Raw genomic sequence first — 18,500 nt, forward strand, 5'->3', positions numbered from 1 at the left:
AAAAATGCAAAACTAAGTGATTACAAAATGAAATACATATTCATATGAGAATTCTGTAGGTTGCCATAATGGAGAATAAGGGAGATGTTATCACTCAAATCTGTCTTCGAGGAGGTGATATCTAAGCTGAAGTGAACTATAAGATTGACTCAATCATGGAAGAATCACGTGGACAAATACTGAGTCAGGAAGAGTCTGGAGTGCTGAAGGATCTGAACAAAAGTCTGAGCAACTGAGAAACAGTGAACATCTAAAGGATGCTGAAAAAGTGAGATGCAAGTAAATAATGCAGAGGATTGAGGGCCATGGTTGGACTTCCCAGATGGCGCTAGTTAGTGGTAAAGAATCTGCCTGCCAGTGCAGGAGACCCAAGAGACACGACTTTGATCCTTGGGTTGGGAAGATCCCCGGGAGTAGGAAATGGCACCCCGCTCCAGTGTTCTTGCCTGGAAAATTCCATGGGTAGAGGAGCCTGGTGGGCTACAGTCCGTGGGGTTGCAAAGAGTTAGACACAACTGAGCACACAGCACCAAGGCCACGGTAAAGTGCTTGTACTCCATACTCTAAACAATTTAATTTCCCAGAAATTGTCATGTTTTCTACTGTCATGCTTCTTTCCATGTGCTGTTCTTTCCTAGCCACCCTCTATGCCTAATGATATTTCTATTCAAAGCATTCCATTTTCTTTTAAAATTAATTCTATGCTCCTACTTTATATTCTAATAAACCACCCCTTTTTGGCCTCAGTGTGGCACTTATCATACTATATTGTAAATCACATATTTGTCTAAATCCATAGGCTATGATTTCTTTCGGCGGGGAATTTCATGTTAACCTTTCTCTCTTCAGCATCTAGCACAATGAATAGCACATAGCAAATGCCTGGCAAATATTTGTAGAACAAATGTATTCATTTCTTAGTGTCAGCTCTGCCTCAATGCATTTCATTCAATGTTAAGCTTGTTCAGCTCTCGAAATGTCAATCATCCCCAGAGCCAGGCAGCAGCGTTAGACATGGTGATTGCTCTCCTAAGTGCCTTCATTTCCAGCTGGGATCCTGGACCTGGTACTGAAGCCAAGCTACAAGCGACCTAATTAGTCCTTTGGTTATTTCCAAAAAAATTTGAGAATAATCAAGAACTGCGATGGCCAAAAACTGGCACATGCAGCATTTGATGGAAAGCTGAAATGTTTAGGGTGCCAGATGCAAGTCTTTTAGACAGCATCAATAGTTTCCAAAACAAAGTAGTTTGCATTTTAATTGTTTTCTGGAACTTTTATCAACAAAATATGTTCATTGACTAATCAGATCTTTGTAGCAGATTAGAAATTAACAGTGTGTTGGCCACAGAAATAAGACACAGAATCTTTCTCTCTGGCCCTGCTTTGAAAGAATTTCTGACAGAATTCAGCCAGATGCTGTGCATCTTTTTCCAGAGTGCAATTTCAGGGCTAACTAACAGTGAGCTGCTCTTAGATCCCAAGCTTCTAATCAGTGTCAGGGAGTGGATGCTAAGAAGGCAACCTTCCCAGAGGAATCAGTACTTAATGGAACTTTGACAGGCATTCAGTGCTCTTTTCTAAAGGCTCATCTCTTACTTCACAGTCACAGTTTGTTGGTGAGTTTGATGGCTGATGTCACAGATAAGTGTAACTAATACCTTGTGAAAGTGTTAGCCGCTCAGTGTTATTCAACTCTTTGCAACCCCATGGATTTTTAGCCTGCCAGGCTCCTCTATCCAAGGAATTCTCCAGACAATAATATTGGAGTGGGTAGCCATTCTCTTCTCTGGGGGATCTTCTTGATCCACATCTCTAGCATTGCAGGCAGATCCTTTACCCTCTGAGCCACCAAGGGAGCCCCAACTAATACCTTGTTGGTATCTTATTTATCCAGGGGAAAAAAACCAAGAACAAGACATTCTTTAAATAAGACAACTTTAATGGAGTGGCTAATGAGTTTAAAGTTTAGCACCATGTATTTTAGATAATGAGTGACTGTTACTAAGAAACAATATTCAAATCTTTTGAACACTCCGGCCAGTGACGAATACACAATATGAGGGGAGAAATTTTTGGAAGGGGACTTACATATCATTTGGCAGCATTGAAATGGCTATTGAAATTAAAAATATTTATTTACTTGTAAGGAAAAGAGAAGTCTATATTCAAAGACACAATTGAATAAAATATATTACATGCCTACTTTTACAGACCCTACTGTTGTCACTGACCCACTGGTGTAGGTCCCCAACATGGGTTCCTTGTTTGTTTGTTTTTTGCCCAGGTGTCTCTGGTGCCAAGACAGGGTTCAATTCAGAAGCATTGTTGTTGTTTAGTCACTAAGTCGTGTCTGACTCTTTGCTACCGCATAGACTGTAGCCCACCAGTTCCCTCTGTCCTTGGGATTTCTCAAGCAAGAATACTGGAATGGGTTGTCATTTCCTTCTCCAGGGGATCTTCTCAACCCAGGGATTGAACTCATGTCTCCTGCATTGGAAGGTGGATTCTTAACTACTGAGCTACCAGGGAAGTCCCTCAGAAGCTTAGGAAAGCTTAATTTTTGATCAAAGAATGGAGAGCTGCAAGCTCTTGCTCTAGAGCACAGGTTCTCTGTGACAGGCAGCGAATGTAGCTGCTTTATAGGTTCTTGTCAGCATGAAGGAATTCTCGCGAGATCGGGCTTGGTTGTGTTGCTGTTGATTATTTCAGTCTGAAGTGCTGCACTGCATACGGCCCTGTTGCCGCCATCTTGAGCTGCACTGTAGTGCAGAGTGCTTCTATACACAGCCCTCTGAGCTGAGGTGTTGGTGCAGCCATTTCACTCCAGGAACTCTGCTCTGAAGAGCCGGGATTGAGTCCTCTGCCCAGTCTCTTGTGAGCAAGTGAAACTAGATGAGGAATGCTGCTGCTTCTTAGTCGCTTCAGTCGTGTCCGACTCTGTGCGTCCGAGATGAGGAATAAAGGGGAATAAAAAAAAAAAACAAGGTTAGACTTCATTACGGAGATTTTTTGAAATGAATGGGCTTATAATATGCATTTCTGTCAATGACTAATAAATACTGCCTAGTTTTGAGGACAACAGAACCAAGAAACAGCTTGAGAATCCAAACGGACAAAAAGTAACTGAGCAATATTAGAACCATAATGGTTAAAGACCATGAATGTTGATTTTTCAAAAACAGCTGACATTTGAAGAAAGCCAGGTCTTCTTCTTTGGATTACTTGTGTGAAAGAGGAAACTCAATATAGTTGTGCTCATGAATGAGAACTTTTAGTTGCTTAAACATTAGAGGCCTAAACCTTTTTCTTGGGCTTGTGTGTACAAATAGTTACATTGTCATCACAGAATTGCCTAATACCAGGTGAACAGGATAAAAAAGGAGCCTAGAAAATTAAATGCAAATATCTAGGGTAATCCAGTTTTTAGTCGTTCATTTTTAACTTTTGTATTCATTAAATTAGTTCTTCCCTGTCACAGTTTAAACATTCCAGTACAGTCCTAAAGATTCACTCTACTTCAGTGAAAATGCCAGTGATTCCGTAAAGCTACTTCTGATTATAATAATATAGGTCTTTACGTTTTTCTTTATTAAACTAAGTCTTTAGTTTATGTCTTTATTGTGTGTGTACATACACTGTAGACATTAACTGAGCATTTAAATAGTATGTATTTATCTTCAAGATTAAAGCTTAAATGTATTTATCTAAAAGTCTGGACTCACTTCAGCCAGAAGTTAAGTGCATATTTTAGATGAACACCCCAACTTCTTTTCTTTCTTGTATTGGATCACATGCCTGCTCTATAAAAACTTTTTCCTCTTTTATTTTTACCTTTTATTTCTTTTCTAGGAGAAGATTAAGACATTGTAGGGCTTGAAGGACAGACATTTCAGAGGTCCCATAGAAGAAAAAGAATACAGCATTACAAAGTAAAAGCATGACTGAATATTTATTTAGAAATAAAATGAAATCATACAAACCATAAACTCTAAAAAGTTGAAAAATATCATCTTTTTAGATGAAAATTAGTTGAAAATTTTCACGTAATCTAGAAAATACCAGTATTGTTATTTAATTTCCATAAAACACTCTGTTACTATTAGCTGTCATGTGCTTTTAGTCTCTTTTAATTTGGAACAATTCCTCACTCTATCTTAGTCTTTCATAATCTTAGCATTTTGGGGGAGTCCAACTAATTATATGGTAAATCCTCAACCTTGTTTGTCTGACAGTTTCTTTTAAATGACTGAAACATTTCTTGATTGTGACAGTACTATAAATATCTTTGTTTTATTCTACTCTATTATTATTCCTACAATATTTGCAGCCCTGGATGAGAGAACACAAGCAATATATTTAGCACAGAATTTATCATCTGCATGTTACTCAGTGAATAGTAGTTCTCTCCATTTTTATCTTCCTTCTGTGTGTTGTTAAATTTCTGTCAGAGTTATAGATTTTGTTCAGTTTGGCTACTTCCTGGATCACTCCAGGGGAGTTATTTATTATTGCTGAAGTAAGCTTTTGATGCTTTCTCAAAGTCTCATTCTTGAACTCTTTGCTAACTGAAGCTCTTCACTGTGTTCTCAAGCCTTTGATCCTATGAAAATATATACTCTCAGTATCCTATAACATCTTATGTGTTTTGGCATTTATCCCATGCTCTTTCCTGTGTGTGTCCTACAGGCTTCTCCTTGACTGCACTCTCTTTTCTCCATTTTCTTGAAACATGCTCTGCTATGGACTGAATGTTTATGTCCCCTCAAAATCCATGTGTTGTTGTATCACCAATCTGTGATGTAATGGTATTAAGATGTGGGGCATTTGAAAAGTAATATGGTTTAAATGTGATGATGTAGGTAGAACTCCATTATGGGATTAGTGCCCTTCCAAGAAGAGGAAGTGACAACCAGAGCTTCCTTTCTTCATTGTGTGAGGATATGATGAGAAGGTGTCCTTCTGCTAACCAGGTAGAGGGCCCTCATGAAAAACTGAATCTATCAGCACCTTGATCTTGAACTTCCCAGCCTCCAGAACCATGAGAAATAAATGCCTGTCATTTAAGACACTCACTCTGTAATATTTTGTCATAGCAGTATGAGCTATGATATGTGCTATATTTTCAGTTATTATTAATCTGTCTCCTTTTAACCTTGTGTTCTCTCTCCCACCATTTAATTCAGTATATAGAAATAGAGGTTTTAGTCTTCTCTCTTCTCATTTTTTGCTCTGTGTGTTGTGATTCTGTGCATCCTCTGGCCAGAAGTTTGGGAATCTCATTTTATTTTTTCCTATATGTTTTTGAAATTGATGTCTCTCTTGTTAATTATTTGATATGAATGGTTCTTTCAATTTCTCTATGACCTACATGCCCATGCAAGGAGTTATGCTCATAGCACCTGTGATGCCACATTCCCAAAGTGGAGATATTCTTTCTCAGTTTATTTCATGTCTTCACATCCATGTGATTTGTCAACACCTGCTTTTAATGCACATGAAGAACTTTTGGTTGAGAATATATTTTATGGAAGGTCAAAAGTATTTTCCATGGGCACTAAGTACTTAGGTAAAAGTATACCAAAGATCTGTTGAGTTTGACTTGCTACCCATCTGTTACTCCACTCTCTGCATGCTGTCTATATCTCTAACGTTTTCTGAACTAGCCTATTTATGTATCAAAGGCCTACTTAGTTATACACTATTTTGTTCCAAAAATACATAAATGAAATTTATAACTTATAATAATACATAAAATATTCAATAGCATAAGAATAGATGGGAGAAAAAAATAAGAAAAAACAAAGGCAGGAATATAAAATGAAACCTAAAATGAGCCTAATACAAAAAAAATCATAAAGCATAGTACCTCGTAATCTAATTATATGCTCTTTATGATTAAAGTTATTTCTCCTTATGGTACCTTAAATGGTCTTTAGATTTCTCTTTGGAGGAATATTCTTTTAATATATTCCATTTATTCATACTGTAAGTGTGACACTAGCGGCAAATGAGGACTGGCTGCTTTTACTTGTCAAGTAATTCACAGTATTTCCTCATTGACTATATGAGTGAAGGAAGACAGACTCATTGAGAGGAATTTCTGAGATGCATGTCTCATTCCCCTGGCATGAGGGGAAAGTGCTTAGTTAACGTGTGAAGAGAGATGATATACTGTAACACTCGGGTTTGCATTTCTCTTTCTCTGTGCAGTTAGAGACACAACATCTACGGCAGAGTGAAATTGTTATGGCAGGAATGTGAAGATAAAGATCCAGTCAATATTTTGTCTCAGAATTCCAAAATAGGCTCTGAGAGCCAGATCAGTACAGTTATTCTGAAAGTCAAAACTTTTGATTAAAAAAAGTATTTGATCAGAGGAAAAAAATAATTTGATCTGAGGAAAATGAGGAAGTCAAATTATCTGATTGGATATTAGTATGGAGTAAGATCTAGACAACACTGACCTCAGGGAGAGTAGGTAAGCATCATCTAGCCTGGAAAGAGGAAAGAACTGCATGGTCAGTAGGGTGGGCAATAAAGTGACCGGATCTGAGAGATTATGTAGATAGACAAAGTCAGCACTGTGGGGTTTCTCTACATGCTTTTGCTCAAATCAGGGAGTTGAACTAAGTTAGGATAGCTGTACACTGTCCAATGTCATGGAAGCAAGTACAGTATTTTGCCTGTTCTGAGGAGCCGTGATAGCTGTTCTGGTTGTATCTAGTGACAGATAACATCAGGAGTCTCCTGCCTGTTGCTTATGAATTGTTCATTAGAGTAATGCCTACCTAAGTTTTAAGAAATGCTGAACCATTCTTATTAAATTACCCTATGTGGGTATATCCTTTTGAATTAAATCTAAACAAAAGATGATTTTTTTTTTTTTTTTTGCACAGAAAGGAATAAAGGAAAAGCACCAGTTTCTATGGGAATGGATATGTGTAGCCCTGTTTCAAAGAGAGAGAATCTGTTTTCATGACAGTACACTATTATAGTTGCTGTGAGGGCTAATACTAAGTAGTTTCTATGATATCTTCACAAAATTTCTATGCAAATATTTTTAGGCAATGTTGGGGATTAATTGCTTAGATAAACACCAGTGGGGGGTCTCTTCCCTTATGGAGCTTACAGTCTTATTGGTATGGTACACATTAAACTAATCATTGTGTCAATAAACATACAATTCACACTTACACAAGTTCTCAAAAAGGAAGTTTTATGTTGTTCTCTGTAGGTGTATGTTATATATACACTAACTTTACTTTTTTGGGCTCCAGAATCACTGCTGATGGTGACTGCAGCCATGAAATTAAAAGATGCTTACTCCTTGGAAGGAAGGTTATGGCCAACCTAGATAGCATGTTTAAAAGCAGAGACATTACTTTGCCAACAAAAGTCCATCTAGTCAAGGCTATGGTTTTCCCAGTGGTCATGTATGGATGTGAGAGTTGGACTGTGAAGAAAGCTGAGTGCCGCAGAATTGATGCTTTTGAACTGTGGTGTTGGAGAAGACTCTTGAGAGTCCCTTGGACTGCAAGGAGATCCAATCAATCCATCCTAAAAGAGATCAATCCTGGGTGTTCATTGGAAGGTCTGATGTTGAAGCTGAAGCTCCAATACTTTGGGCACCTCATGCGAAGGGTTGACTCATTGGAAAAGACCCTAATGCTGGGTAGGATTGGGGGCGGGAGGAGAAGGGGACGACAGAGGATGAGATGGTTGGATGGCATCACCGACTCGATGAACATTGGTTTGGGTAGACTCCGGGAGTTGGTGATGGACAGAGAGGCCTGGCGTGCTGCAATTCATGGGGTTGCAGAGAGTCGGACACGACTGAGCGACTGAACTGAACTGAAATAAACTAAAGTGTATTTAGTTTAAAATGAGAGGCTCAAGGAATATGGTTACTTATGAAAAGGATTTAGGGTTAATTGAGAATAGTGGCATTGGATGGGAAAAGAGTGGGGTTGGAGAAGGGAAAAACGTTCCAAGCCGCAGAGGAGGGCTTAGCAAAGGTCTTGCAGTGAATAGAAAGTATTGAATATAAGGCTCTGAAAAAAATCCAAAGTGTCTCAAGCCCCAAGATAAGGAGGAAATTATGGCAGTTATGGCAAGTCTTGAAAACCTGATAGGAGCCAGACAATGAAAGACTTTTCATGCCAGGTTATTTATCCTAAAAGTGGTGTGAAGCTGTTGATGTGTTTTAAACACCAGAGTGACATGGTTATATCTGCATTTTGAAGATATCATTCTGTATCTTATAATTTATGGAAAACAAATTGGTGAGAGGGGCCAAAATGGATGAAGGGAAATGAATTAGGAGTCTGGACAAAGATTGCTAGTGAGAGATGATAATAGTTTAGGCTAAGGAGATACTCATGACAACAGACTAAAAGGTACTAGAAGACACAATAATTATTTCACCCATCATCCAAAGTCACTTTTTAGATATCCAAAATATAGATATTTGAATATATGGGTCTGGAGACCAAAGGAGAGGTCTGGAAGGAATATATGCTTGTAAAGTCATAGCACAGACAGAAAATGAAGCTGGGACATGGATGCATTCCCATACAGAAAGAGTGAGGAGTACAGAAAGAGGAGGCCAGAGCCTCAGGAATTCTAACCTTAACTATAAAGCTTTGTCTATTTGGGGGAAATATAATGGGTATCCATTAAATACCACCACTCTTTAATGCTTTATTGCTTACAAACCCTTAGCAAATTCTTTCCTGTGTTCTCTAAATTATTATTTCTTTTATATTATTATCAAATGTTTCATCTTTAATATTTTTGTCTATTGTATACTATTCTTTCCCTGATTTCTATTTATTTATGTAAAGTAAGAGGATATATTTATATCTGTATGTCTTTAATTCTTCACCATGCAATGATGCTTAAATCTTTAAATTTTCCAGATATGCACTTTTAATTACCCTTTAGCACCTTCCATTCTATTCCTCTCATATCCAGCATTGTATAGTGATGCTTTCCATTTCTGTTGATGAAAGAAATGGCAATTCTTGCCTAAGCCCATCAGAGGCACTGGTCATCCTGTTGCTTGTCCATAACTGAGGCTTAGATTTGCTGGTCATTTCAGACACACTCCTTTCAAAACAAATTCTACCAGTACCCCCACTTCTTGTCATAGAAGCTACTTGCCTCCGGTGTTGTCACATACTTTGCTTTCACAATAGCAGACTAAGATAGTTTTACTTGTACTTTTATTGTATCCTTTTTGCCCTAAGACTCAAGCAAAAACACAAAGGGCTAAGCCAAGTGATATGACTGGCCACTGATGACAGTACTTTATTAAGAATTATTTCCTCACATCTATCCCCAATACTGATCAGTTACTTACCTTGCAGGATACTGTACAAATTGATTTTGTATTTCTAGAGAGACTTCTTCCCAGGTTAACTTCTGAGAGCCTTTTGTAGATAGGTCCCAGGAAAGCATTCTCTACAAGTTTTCTGAAAATGATGGAATCCTTGCATTACTCAGCTAGGTCAGCAGTTAACTCACTCATTAACTCACTGTAAATTACAAAACTGTTAAAATAACTCTTCATTTGAAGAAAGAATGCTTATTCTAAAACCCATTAGAGAACTTCAACTCCATGCTCTGTAATGACATAGAGGTCTGGAATGGGGAGGATGGGGCTCAAGAGGGAGTGGATATGTGTAAACCTAAAGCTGATTCACATTGTGGTATAGCAGAAACCAACATAACAAAAAACATTTAATCTATGAGTTTTTTTCTTTTGTATATGAAGGGTTTTTTTTTTTTTTAACTTTTTAATATCATTAACATACACAAAAATGCATGGACCTTAAATGTGTATAAAACTTCTACAAACATTCCTATACATTTTTGGGGGGAAGGGTCATATGGATTGAAAATACATCTATGTGTAAAATTGCTGACTAACAGGGTAAGTGTTGGCTTGAATCTCTGAGGAATTGCCACTTTGTACAGAATTGCCACTTTGTACAAGTGTTATACCATTATAAACTCCCACTAACAATATTTAAGGATTCAAGGGACCATATATCCCCAGACACATTTGGTATTTTCAATCTTTTCAAAATTAGTCAACTTAGTAGGAGGGAAATGGTATCTAATGGCTTTTAGTTTACATGATTTTAATTATTAATGATACTGAACACCTTTTTTGTGCTTGTTAGTCATTCATGCATCTTGTAAAGTTTCTGTTAAAATGTTTTGCCCATTTTAAAATTTAGGGGCTATAGGATTTTCTTACATATTATGGATACAAGTCCTTTGTCAAATGTATGTGTTCTAAATATTTTCCTCTCAGATTGTGACTCCACTATTGGTTTTCTTAAAGAGATCGTTTGATTAGCAGACTTCACATTGAATAAGTCCAATTTACCAGCTTTTATTTTTGTGGTAAATGCTTTTTGTGTCCTAAGAAATCATTTCTTACCCAAGTTGTGAGAAAATACTCTAATATTTTTTCTTATAAGATTTATAATTTTAATTTATATGTTAGGTCAGTGATCCATTTCAAATTGATATTTAGGTATACCATGAGACAGGAAGTGAGTTTTCCTTAAGAAAGGCTTTCCTTTTCCTATTAACTTCCTTTGGTGCCTTTGTGAAAAATCAATTGAACATATACACATAGACTCATTTCTGTACTCTCTCTTTCTGACTGATCTATTTAACTATCCTGAGAAAATTACCAAATTATCTTGATTACAGTCACTTAAAATAAACTTTGAAATCAGGTAGGATAGGTCCCGATCTTTCTTTAAACTGGATTAAAAAAAATAGTTGCTTCAATGATAGAATGAAAGAAGCTAGACAATTTTCTCTCTCATAAAGAATTTTACAAATGACAGTTGTTGTTAGAGTTAAGTGGAAGACAGTACCGAATGGCTAAGAGCATATATATTTTTTATGAACAAAGATTATATCTTCTGCTTGCTAATGGAGGATGCTTTAACTTTGAGGATGTTGTATCTGCATGTCTTTGTTTCAGCATGTGTTAGTGAGAATAATTGCACTAATCTCATGAAGCAGGTTAAAAGATTAATCTAATAGATGCTAACTAAGCACTTAGAAAAATGTCTGGCACATTGTAAGTGCTAAATAAATATTTCTTATTGTATTACTTATCTATGGAGCATAACAATTTTCCCCAAAACTTAGTGCCTTAAAGCAACAGTTTTGTGAGTCAGGCTTTTCTGCAGTCTAGCTTGGTCCTTTTTTTCTCTCACAAGACTGCATTGAAGATGTCAGCTAGGGCTGGGGAATCATGTATAGGCTTGACTAGGAAAGGAGTAACTTCTAATATCATTTACATGGTTGTTGGCAGGAATTGATGGAATTCCAGTTGAGCTATTTCAGATCCTCAAAGGTGATGCTGTGAAAGTGCTGCACTCGATATGCCAGCAAATTTGGAAAACTCAGCAGTGGCCACAGGACTGGAAACGGTCAGTCTTCGTTCCAATCCCAAAGAAAGGCAATGCCAAAGAATGCTCAAACTACCGCACAATTGCACTCATCTCACACGCTAGTAAAGTAATGCTCAAAATTCTCCAAGCCAGGCTTCAGCAATACGTGAACCGTGAACTTCCAGATGTTCAAGCTGGTTTTAGAAAAGGCAGAGGAACCAGAGATCAAATTGCCAACATCCGCTGGATCATCAAAAAAGCAAGAGAGTTCCAGAAAAACATCTATTTCTGCTTTATTGACTATGCCAAAGCCTTTGACTGTGTGGATCACAATAAACTGTGGAAAATTCTGAAAGAGATGGGAATACCAGACCATCTGACCTGTCTCTTGAGAAACCTGTATGCAGATCAGGAAGCAACAGTTAGAACTGGACATGGAACAACAGACTGGTTCCAAATAGGAAAAGGAGTCCGTCAAGGCTGTATATTGTCACCCTGCTTATTTAACTTATATACGGAGTACATCACGAGAAATGCTGGGCTGGAAGAAACACAAGCTGGAATCAGGATTGCCGGGAGAAATATCAATAACCTCAGATATGCAGATGACACCACCCTTATGGCAGAAAGTGAAGAAGAACTAAAGAGCCTCTTGATGAAAGTGAAAGAGGAGAGTGAAAAAGTTGGCTTAAAGCTCAACGTCCAGAAAACTAAGATCATGGCATCTGGTCCCATCACTTCATGGCAAATAGATGGGGAAGCAATGGAAACAGTGTCACACTTTATTTTTTGGGGCTCCAAAATTACTGCTGATGGTGATTGCAGCCATGAAATTAAAAGACGCTTACTCCTTGGAAGGAAGGTTATGGCCAACCTAGATAGCATATTTAAAAGCAGAGACATTACTTTGCCAACAAAAGTCCGTCTAGTCAAGGCTATGGTTTTTCCAGTGGTCATGTATGGATGTGAGAGTTGGACTGTGAAGAAAGCTGAGCGCCGCAGAATTGATGCTTTTGAACTGTGGTGTTGGAGAAGACTCTTGAGAGTCCCTTGGACTGCAAGGAGATCCAATCAATCCATCCTAAAAGAGATCAATCCTGGGTGTTCATTGGAAGGTCTGATGTTGAAGCTGAAACTCCAATACTTTGGGCACCTCATGCGAAGGGTTGACTCATTGGAAAAGACCCTAATGCTGGGTAGGATTGGGGGCGGGAGGAGAAGGGGACGACAGAGGATGAGATGGTTGGATGGCATCACCGACTCAATGAACATTGGTTTGGGTAGACTCCGGGAGTTGGTGATGGACAGAGAGGCCTGGCGTGCTGCAATTCATGGGGTCGCAGAGAGTCGGACACGACTGAGCGACTGAACTGAACTGGCAGGAATTAGCTCCTTGTGGGTTGTTAGACTAAAGTCCTCTGTTCATTGCTGGTTGTTGGCCTGAGGCTGTCCTCAGGTCCTTGTTGCATTTTGCTTCATTAAAGTGTGCAAGTCAAGAAGACAACAGAGAGAAAGTCAGCTAGCAAGATGGATGTCATACTCTTTTGTTACTAAATCATGGAAGTGACACCCCATTGCCTTTGCTGTATTCCATTTGTCACTGGGTCTAGCCTACACTCAAGGGGATAGATTACAGAAGGATGTGAATGCCGGGAGGCAGGAATGCTTGGGAGCCATCTTAAAAGTCTGCCTACCATACCTATGTATAAGCACTTAAAAATATTTAAGCTTCTTATTTTCACAACTTTGTATATTAATTTTATGCACAAAAGAAGCATTAGATGATTTTATATAACGTTATCTACGTCTTTAGACAAATATTGCCATATATGTTAAGAGAGTATAATATACATAATAGAGAAGTATACAGCAGTTAAAATCATATTTAAATTCCTAAGATAGACGCTACTGCCCTAATGTTACCTTTTTTTTTTTTCAGTTTGAGTAATGACTGTTTAGTTTTGTGTTGCAGCTCTCAGTACTTAATCTATGACTTTTTCTATAATGCCATGGTGTTATTTTCTCATCTTTTCATTAAGAAATTTAAAATTTCTTTTAATTTTTAAAAGGACTTTCCTCTCTTGATGCATTATTATTTTGATCTCCTTCAAATATATCTTATAGTGTTAAGGCTGCCAGCATGCTCATTTTCACCTATGCAGGCCAAAGATTTTGTGCCCTCATAGAAAACATAATGATTTATTCATGGGTAATTAAACTCATTTATGTATTTTATGACTACATTTATTTTTTCTTCTTCTAACTACCTGTGACTTTTTTGAGGGAGGAAGGGGTTCTAATACAAGTTCTACTGGTCCATAATTCCTTGTATAGACACAGACATCTTTAAAGTTCAGGACAAATTAGACAACTTTCAGTGCTTCTGGAAAAGGATTATTTTAATATGTATTAATTTGAGTGAGAGGTTTGTACTTTGGAATTCTCAGGTGAATGCTATCCTGTGCCACAGATTTATTACAAATTTGTGCCCAACTTTCCATTCCAGGATTTCTGCTTTTGATAACTTAGGTCTCATTTCTGTTATCTATAAGAATAAACAAGCCCAAGGATATTTTTCACTGCTGTAAGAAAACTGTCTTGAACATTTTTCTATGAGGATTTCCCAGTGTATGAAAATATAGGCAATATGTGATCACCCATTTATTGTCTTTAAAATTTTAAGAATAATAGTTATTTCTTGTATTGGAATAGATACTTTGCATGAGCAGAGTGCATTGTAGTCCAGTTTATCTGTTTCAACAAACATGTAAATAAGTTCATTTAGTGGTGGTATGCTGTGGCCAACTTTACAGATAAAGAGTTTTCAACTTATAGTAAGACTGAACCAAACAGATATTCTGATTCTAAAACAGTTATATCAACTTTATTTTTTGAGCATATATAGCCTGGGTCCATAAGGTAATATGAAATATACATATAAGATATTTGTATTTGTTCATTGTGGTAGAAATGCGAATGAAAACTGACCTTTTCCAGTCCTGTGGCCACTGCTGAGTTTTCCACATTTACTGGCATATTGAGTGCAACACTTTCATAGCATCATCTTTTAGGATTTGAAATAGTTCAACTGGAATTCCATCACCTCCACTAGCTTTTTTTGAAGTGATGCTTCCTAAGGCCCACTTGACTTCACATTCCGGGATGTCTGGCTCTAGGTGAGTAATTACACCATCATGACTATCTGGGTCATGAAGATCTTTTTTGTATAGCTCTTCTGTGTACTCCTGCCATCTCTTCTTAATAACTTCTGCTTCTGTTAGGTCCATACCATTTCTGTCCTCTATTGTGCCCATCATTGCATGAAATATTCCCTTGGTATCTCTAATTTTCTTGAAGAGATCTCTAGTCTTTCCCATTCTATTGTTAGCCTCTATTTCTTTGCATTGATCACTGAGAAACGCTTTCTTATCTCTCCTTGCTATTCATTGGAATGCTGCATTCAGATGGGTCTATCTTTCCTTTCCTCCTTTGCCTTTCACATCTCTTCTTTTCTCAGCTGTTTGTAAGGCCTTCTCAGACAACCATTTTGCCTTTTTGCATTTCTTTTTCTTGGGGATGGTCTTGATCACTGCCTCCTGTATAATGTCACGAATCTCTGTCCATAGTTCTTCAGGCACTCTGTCTATCAGATCTAATCCCTTGAATCTATTTGCCACTTCCACTGTATAATCATAAAGAATTTGATCTAGGTCATACCTGAATGGTCTAGTGGTTTTCCCTACTGTCTTTAGTTTAAGTCTGAATTTTGCAATAAGGAGTTCATGATCTGAGCCAGAGTCAGCTCCCAGTCTTGTTTTTGCTCACTGTATAGAGCTTTTCCATCTTCGGCTACTACCCAAAGTGACACATCTCTTAGATTGCAAGGAGATCTAGCCAGTTAATCCTAAAGGAAATCAGTCCTGCATATTCATTGGAAGGATTGTTGCTGAAGCTGAAACTCCAATACTTTGGCCACCTGATGCGAAGAACTGACTCATTTGAAAAGACACTGTAGTGGGAAAAAATTGAAAAGGAGATATCCTAGACATCATGGAATATATATTGTTTTTAGGAGAGACTGCCAATAAGTAAAAAAATTAGGAACAAAATGATTCGGTCAGAGGCTGATCTGCTTTATGAAAAGAGATAAAGATAGAAGTATAACGACTACTGAGAATGTTTTATGTTAAGTTTAAATTATTCTTTACAAAGATATTACTCATTTTTTCTAATTTATTCTTAAGCATTTAAAATTTATTTACAATTCCATGTATATCATTTATCTTCATTCTCTATCAAATTTGCTGATAATAAGGAAAGCACTGATATTTCTATATTTATGTTTCCAGGGATATTTTGTAAAATTCTCTAATTATTTTTAAAACTTTTAAATTAGTTTGTTTGATTCGTATAGACAATCATACTAAGAGGAAAAAAGACAAAGGCAAAAGAGGCAAAAGATTATCTCTCAAGGCAAAAGAAACAAAAACCAAAATCAACAAATGGAATCTAATTAACCTTAAAAGATTTTGCATAGAAAAGGAAACCAACATCAAAATGAAAAGACAAGCTACTGAATAGGAGAAGATATTTGCAAATGATATTGCTGATAAAGGGTTAATTCCAAAATATATGTACAACTCATACAACTCAATATAAAAAAAAATAATTGGCGGAAGACCTGCATAGGCATTTTTGCAGAGAAGACATACAGATGGCCAACAGACATATGAAAAGATGTTCAACGGCGCTAATCATCAGGAAATGCAAATTAAAGCCACAATGAGATATCACTGCATAGCTGTCAGAATGGGCTTTCATCCAAAAGACCACAGATAACAGGTTTTGGGGAGGATATGGAGAAAAAGAAACTTCTTTACAGTGTTGGTAGGAGTGCAAATTGATGCAGCTACTATGGGAACATTATGGAGTTTTCTCAAAAAAACTAAAAATAAAATTACCATATCATCCAAAAGTTTCAATTGTGGGTATATACAAAGTAAACAAAAAGTCTAATTTGAAAAGATACACACTCACACACACATAGAAGTGTGTGTGTGTATGTATATGTGTATATGTATATATGTACACACATACATACACATATGCAATGAAATATTACATAACCATAAAAAATGAAATGCTGCATTATGATTAGTATTACGCTTAGTGAAATAAGTCAGAGACAAATACTCTATCACTTATATAAGGAATCTAAAAAATAAAACAAGTAAATGTAAATAACAAAACAGAAACAGACTCACAGATATAGAGAACAAGCTAGTGCTTACTAGTGGGGAGAGAAAAGAGAGGAGGGAAAAGTTAGGAGTATTGCATTACTATGAGCTATTATAAACTACTATGCATAAAATAGATTAGAAAAAAGAATAGGTTGTATAGCACAGGGAAATATAGCCATTATTTTTAATAACTGTAAATGAAATATAAATTATAAAAATAGTAAATACTGTGCTGTACATCTGAAACAAATATAATACTGCAAATCAACTATACATCAATAAAAATGGCCAAAGAAAGAGAAAAGGGAAAAAACTAACTTCATTTATATTTTTTTCTTGTAGAACTTCAGGAGCTTTGTTTTCTGTTAATTTTAATGAAAATATCTTAAAATTGTTTCCATTAACTATAATGTTAGTAATTTGTCTTAAATTTTATTTTTTGTCATACTATGGAAGTATCTTTCCACTTTAAGTTGGTCAAGAGTTTTATCAGAAATAGATGATCAGTTTAATCTAAGATTTTCAGAATTTTAAAAATTATATAATTATTCTACTTTCACTAAAGAATGATCAATAACCTTAATATATATATTTTAAATTTAATAATGAACTCTCTTAATTTTATCTTCATATTTAAAAATTGCTGTAGAGTTAAATTAGCTAGTATTCAATTTATAACTGTATATTTATGGTTTGGGTTTTCTAAACATGATTTTGATATTGTTCAGAAGAATATATAAAACTTTCTAAGTAATAAAATTTTATTATTAATTTTCACATATAGTTTCTGTTTTTGTGATGGTGTAGTTGCAAATTTTTACCTGAACACATTTTCTACATATGAAATTTTGTAAAAGCAATGGATATTCTTGTAAAAACCTAGATTCTTGATTACAACATTTCACAAATCTGTATCTTTCTGATAATTATTTATTGTATTCTGATGCTTTATAATTGTATTGATCAAGCTAACATTACAGATGGAGGGATGTGTTAAAGGCTATTTTTACTGCCATGGGTTTGTTAACATATGTACATACTAATAATCTTGCATTTAATATTTAAAACAACATTATTAGCTACCAAGGTTTCTGTTAAACTTACTGTTTATCGATTGGGGCTTCCCTGATGGCTCAGACGGTAAAGAATCTGCATGCAATGTGGGAGACTTGGGTTTGATCCCGTATTAATTGAGGTACTCTATTTGCGTTACACAATGCTTTTTGCCTTGAATTTTACTTTGAAATACATAGCTGAATATGATCAGGAAGCAGTTAAATTTGAAATTCAAAGTTATTGACTAGACTAGAGGTTAGAATTGGATATCATGTACATAAAGATATTATATGAGACCTCAGAGGTAAATGGAAATATTCTGAGCAAGAGTATACAAGGACAAAGGAACCAAAAGATATATTTTTAGAAACAATAATATTTAAAGTAATGAAAAAAGGGTTAACATAGGAGACTAACAGCAAGCAGGTAGAAAAGAAGAACCATGAAACAGTTTGGCAAAGAGGTGGAGCCAAGAGAGACTAAATCAATAAGCTGGGGTTGTCAAACAGCATCAAAACATTAATGGTTTATGAGGAAGTGAACTGACATTCACTTCCAACCCATATATTCAAATATACACACTCGAGTGTAAGACTGAGGAAAGGAATGTTTTAAAATGTTTTCTTCATGGGGTGGCTCCAGAGCCTAAATCATTGCCTGCAGAGGAGATAATGATAAGATTTGTCGAATTAAAAATATAATCTTGTTAATAATTAAAATAATTAGCACAATAATATACAATTTCAAGACAAGTAAACTTTGATATTCAAATATTTCT

General features: G+C 36.2%; 1 protein-coding gene across 3 annotated transcripts in view; it reads left to right on the plus strand.

Annotated features, from left to right (window-relative positions):
- The first annotated feature begins 2,709 nt into the window (after window positions 1-2,709).
- The window catches only part of LOC145514141 (uncharacterized), a 959,076-nt gene continuing 943,285 nt past the window's right edge, over window positions 2,710-18,500 (plus strand). For 2 of the 3 annotated variants that reach the window (XR_014059862.1, XM_081511229.1), the window contains exon 1: window positions 2,711-2,988. The gene's annotated coding sequence lies outside the window, so the exon portion shown is untranslated. Of the gene's footprint in view, window positions 2,989-18,500 lie in introns of all 3 variants that reach the window. The other variant, XR_014059866.1, reaches the window with a different exon arrangement.

This window comes from Giraffa tippelskirchi, chromosome 7 (genome assembly GCF_054371585.1).
Source record: "Giraffa tippelskirchi isolate mGirTip1 chromosome 7, T2T-mGirTip1v1.2.pri, whole genome shotgun sequence".
NCBI classification, from domain to species: Eukaryota; Metazoa; Chordata; class Mammalia; order Artiodactyla; family Giraffidae; genus Giraffa; species Giraffa tippelskirchi.